The 5,041-nt window shown below is 65.1% G+C and overlaps 1 non-coding gene across 1 annotated transcript; it reads left to right on the top strand.

Annotated features, from left to right (window-relative positions):
• The first annotated feature begins 3,132 nt into the window (after window positions 1–3,132).
• LOC142006170 (5S ribosomal RNA) lies at window positions 3,133–3,251 on the top strand. The gene has a single exon (XR_012643281.1). It is a non-coding gene; the product is annotated as a 5S ribosomal RNA (ribosomal RNA).
• The last annotated feature ends 1,790 nt before the right edge of the window (window positions 3,252–5,041 follow it).

The raw sequence follows: 5,041 nt of genomic DNA, 5'->3' as shown, positions 1-5,041 counted from the left end.
CTGTTGTCCCTGCCGGACTTAGAAATTTTTTCTCTCCCCGCCTGGGACCGGGGTTGACCTGTTGTCCCTGCCGGACTTGGAGCCCCAGGAGGGGATCGGCCACCAGGTCAACCTCCGCTGAAAGCGGCCACGGTTTACCTGGTGCCCGGGGAGCGAATCGGACACCAGGTCAACCTCTGCTAAAGCGACCGAGGTTGACCTGGTGCCCGGGGAGCGAATCTGACACCAGGTCAACCTCTGCTAAAGCGCCAGAGGTTGACCTGGTGCCCGGGGAGCGAATCGGACACCAGGTCAACCTCTGCTAAAGCGGCCGGGGTTGACCTGCTGTCCCTGCCGGACTTAGAAAATTTTTCTCTCCAGCCTGGGACCGGGGTTGACCTGTTGTCCCTGCCGGACTTAGAAATTTTTTCTCTCCCGCCTGGGACCGGGGTTGACCTGTTGTCCCTGCCGGACTTAGAAAATTTTTCTCTGCCGCCTGGGACCGGGGTTGACCTGTTGTCCCTGCCGGACTTAGAAAATTTTTCTCTCCCGCTCGGAACCGGGGTTGACCTGTTGTCCCTGCCGGACTTAGAAAATTTTTCTCTCCCGCCTGGGACCGGGGTTGACCTGTTGTCCCTGCCGGACTTGGAGCCCCAGGAGGGGATCGGCCACCAGGTCAACCTCCGCTGAAAGCGGCCACGGTTTACCTGGTGCCCGGGGAGCGAATCGGACACCAGGTCAACCTCAGCTGAAGCGGCCGGGGTTGACCTGCTGTCCCTGCCGGACTTGGAGCCCGAGGAGGGGATCGGCCACCAGGTCAACCTCCGCTGAAAGCGGCCACGGTTTACCTGGTGCCCGGGGAGCGAATCGGACACCAGGTCAACCTCTGCTAAAGCGGCCGGGGTTGACCTGCTGTCCGTGCCGGACTTGGAGCCCGAGGAGGGGATCGGCCACCAGGTCAACCTCCGCTGAAAGCGGCCACGGTTTACCTGGTGCCCGGGGACCGAATCGGACACCAGGTCAACCTCCGCTGAAGCGGCCGGGGTTGACCTGCTGTCCCTGCCGGACTTTGAAAATTTTTCTCTCCCCGCCCGGAACCGGGGTTGACCTGTTGTCCCTGCCGGACTTGGAAAATTTTTCTCTCCCGCTCGGAACCGGGGTTGACCTGTTGTCCCTGAAGGACTTAGAAATTTTTTCTCTCCCCGCCTGGGACCGGGGTTGACCTGCTGTCCCTGCCGGACTTGGAGCCCCAGGAGGGGATCGGCCACCAGGTCAACCTCCGCTGAAAGCGGCCACGGTTTACCTGGTGCCCGGGGACCGAATCGGACACCAGGTCAACCTCTGCTAAAGCGCCCGAGGTTGACCTGGTGCCCGGGGAGCGAATCGGACACCAGGTCAACCTCTGCTACGGCGGCCGGGGTTGACCTGCTGTCCCTGCCGGACTTAGAAAATTTTTCTCTCCCCGCCCGGAACCGGGGTTGACCTGTTGTCCCTGCCGGACTTGGAGCCCGAGGAGGGGATCGGCCACCAGGTCAACCTCCGCTGAAAGCGGCCACGGTTTACCTGGTGCCCGGGGAGCGAATCGGACACCAGGTCAACCTCTGCTAAAGCGGCCGGGGTTGACCTGCTGTCCCTGCCGGACTTGGAGCCCGAGGAGGGGATCGGCCACCAGGTCAACCTCCGCTGAAAGCGGCCACGGTTTACCTGGTGCCCGGGGAGCGAATCGGACACCAGGTCAACCTCTGCTAAAGCGGCCGGGGTTCACCTGCTGTCCCTGCCGGACTTGGAGCCCGAGGAGGGGATCGGCCACCAGGTCAACCTCCGCTGAAAGCGGCCACGGTTTACCTGGTGCCCGGGGAGCGAATCGGACACCAGGTCAACCTCTGCTAAGGCGCCCGAGGTTGACCTGGTGCCCGGGGAGCGAATCGGACACCAGGTCAACCTCTGCTACGGCGGCCGGGGTTGACCTGCTGTCCCTGCCGGACTTAGAAAATTTTTCTCTCCCCGCCCGGAACCGGGGTTGACCTGTTGTCCCTGCCGGACTTGGAGCCCGAGGAGGGGATCGGCCACCAGGTCAACCTCCGCTGAAAGCGGCCACGGTTTACCTGGTGCCCGGGGAGCGAATCGGACACCAGGTCAACCTCTGCTAAAGCGGCCGGGGTTGACCTGCTGTCCCTGCCGGACTTGGAGCCCGAGGAGGGGATCGGCCACCAGGTCAACCTCCGCTGAAAGCGGCCACGGTTTACCTGGTGCCCGGGGAGCGAATCGGACACCAGGTCAACCTCTGCTAAAGCGGCCGGGGTTCACCTGCTGTCCCTGCCGGACTTGGAGCCCGAGGAGGGGATCGGCCACCAGGTCAACCTCCGCTGAAAGCGGCCACGGTTTACCTGGTGCCCGGGGAGCGAATCGGACACCAGGTCAACCTCTGCTAAAGCGGCCGGGGTTGACCTGCTGTCCCTGCCGGACTTGGAGCCCGAGGAGGGGATCGGCCACCAGGTCAACCTCCGCTGAAAGCGGCCACGGTTTACCTGGTGCCCGGGGAGCGAATCGGACACCAGGTCAACCTCTGCTAAAGCGGCCGGGGTTCACCTGCTGTCCCTGCCGGACTTGGAGCCCGAGGAGGGGATCGGCCACCAGGTCAACCTCCGCTGAAAGCGGCCACGGTTTACCTGGTGCCCGGGGAGCGAATCGGACACCAGGTCAACCTCTGCTAAGGCGCCCGAGGTTGACCTGGTGCCCGGGGAGCGAATCGGACACCAGGTCAACCTCCGCTAAAGCGCCCGAGGTTGACCTGGTGCCCGGGGAGCGAATCGGACACCAGGTCAACCTCTGCTACGGCGGCCGGGGTTGACCTGCTGTCCCTGCCGGACTTGGAAAATTTCTCTCCCCGCCTCGGACCGGGGTTGACCTGCTGTCCCTACCGGACTTAGAACATTTTTCTCTCCCCGCCCCGGCCCGGGGGTTAACCTCGGGGCGCACAGCTTCCCGGGTCTGACGTGCACGTCCTGTCACCTCCCGGGCCCGGCGTCCTCGTCCTCCCTTCCCCTTGGGCCGGCTCGGAGGAAGTTTTCCCTCGGCCCGGCCTCCGGGTTAATTGTTTGGGCCCGGCTGACTGAGGCCAGGCTGCTGACGCTAAAGCCCGGGGAGGCGGGGGCCTACGGCCATACCGGACCGAATGCCCCCGATCTCGTCCGATCTCGGAAGGTAAACCGTCCCGGGCCTGGCTAGTACCTGGATGGGTGACCGCCTGGGAATCCCAGGTGCCGTAGGCAGCTTTTGGCCCCAGCGGGGGTAGAGCGGGGCGTGTGTCTGCCGTGCGGGAGCAGGGAAGCCGTGAGGCCAAGGCGGCGCGACGGTCCTGGGGGGCGCTGAGGCCTTTCCCTCTGCCTGCCTGCGTGTCGGGGGCGGGGGGGCGGGCGAGGAAGCTAAGGCCCTCACCCGGTGCGGTGCGATGGCTTGGGTCGGGTCGGGGAGAGGGAAGAAAGCGTGTGTGGAGCGTTGGTGGGGCAGGTGTGTGTGTGGGAGTGCTGGGTTGGGCAGGCCGTTGAGGCGGTGGCGGTGGTGGTGTTTTTGGTGGGAGTGAGTTGGGGTCAGGTGGGTGTGGGGTCCCCCCCGGGGGGTGGATGGTCTGAGGGTTAAGGCTTGGAACGTGCGTCTTGGGGGACCGTGGGTGGAGGTTGTTGAGAGCGGGGAAGGCCCTGGGTCCCGGTTGTGGACTATTAAGCCCGGTGGAGGGGGACCGTGGGTGGAGGTTGTTGAGAGCGGGGAAGGCCCTGGGTCTCGGTTGTGGACTATTAAGCCCGGTGGAGGGGGACCGTGGGTGGAGGTTGTTGAGAGCGGGGAAGGCCCTGGGTCCCGGTTGTGGACTATTAAGCCCGGTGGAGGGGGACCGTGGGTGGAGGTTGTTGAGAGCGGGGAAGGCCCTGGGTCCCGGTTGTGGACTATTAAGCCCGGTGGAGGGGGACCGTGGGTGGAGGTTGTTGAGAGCGGGGAAGGCCCTGGGTCTCGGTTGTGGACTATTAAGCCCGGTGGAGGTGTTGCGTACGGTGGATGTAAGGGGGAGGGCGTATGAAGTGACCGAGGAGTGGGCAAGGAAACGGGGGGAAAAATTTGGAGGCGAAGGCGGCCGAAAAAGGGTGCGGTTGACCTGGTGCCCGGGGAGCGAATGGGCCACCAGGTCAACCCCCGCTGAAAGCAGCGGAGGTTGACCTGGTGCCCGGGGAGCGAATGGGCCACCAGGTCAACCCCCGCTGAAAGCAGCGGAGGTTGACCTGGTGCCCGGGGAGGGAATCGGCCACCAGGTCAACCCCCGCTGAAAGCAGCGGAGGTTGACCTGGTGCCCGGGGAGCGAATCGGCCACCAGGTCAACCCCCGCTGAAAGCAGCGGAGGTTGACCTGGTGCCCGGGGAGGGAATCGGCCACCAGGTCAACCCCCGCTGAAAGCAGCGGAGGTTGACCTGGTGCCCGGAGAGGGAATCGGCCACCAGGTCAACCCCCGCTGAAAGCAGCGGAGGTTGACCTGGTGCCCGGGGAGCGAATGGGCCACCAGGTCAACCCCCGCTGAAAGCAGCGGAGGTTGACCTGGTGCCCGGGGAGCGAATCGGCCACCAGGTCAACCCCCGCTGAAAGCAGCGGAGGTTGACCTGGTGCCCGGGGAGGGAATCGGCCACCAGGTCAACCCCCGCTGAAAGCAGCGGAGGTTGACCTGGTGCCCGGGGAGGGAATCGGCCACCAGGTCAACCCCCGCTGAAAGCAGCGGAGGTTGACCTGGTGCCCGGGGAGGGAATCGGCCACCAGGTCAACCCCCGCTGAAAGCAGCGGAGGTTGACCTGGTGCCCGGGGAGCGAATCGGCCACCAGGTCAACCCCCGCTGAAAGCAGCGGAGGTTGACCTGGTGCCCGGGGAGGGAATCGGCCACCAGGTCAACCCCCGCTGAAAGCAGCGGAGGTTGACCTGGTGCCCGGGGAGGGAATCGGCCACCAGGTCAACCCCCGCTGAAAGCAGCGGCGGTTGACCTGGTGCCCGGGGAGGGAATCGGCCACCAGGTCAACAGGTCAACCCG

Source organism: Carettochelys insculpta, unplaced genomic scaffold (assembly GCF_033958435.1).
Source record: "Carettochelys insculpta isolate YL-2023 unplaced genomic scaffold, ASM3395843v1 scaffold_0042, whole genome shotgun sequence".
Lineage (NCBI taxonomy): Eukaryota > Metazoa > Chordata > Testudines > Carettochelyidae > Carettochelys > Carettochelys insculpta.
The sequence above is the reverse complement of the archived record's forward strand: the minus strand, read 5'-3'. Positions and strand labels throughout refer to the sequence as shown.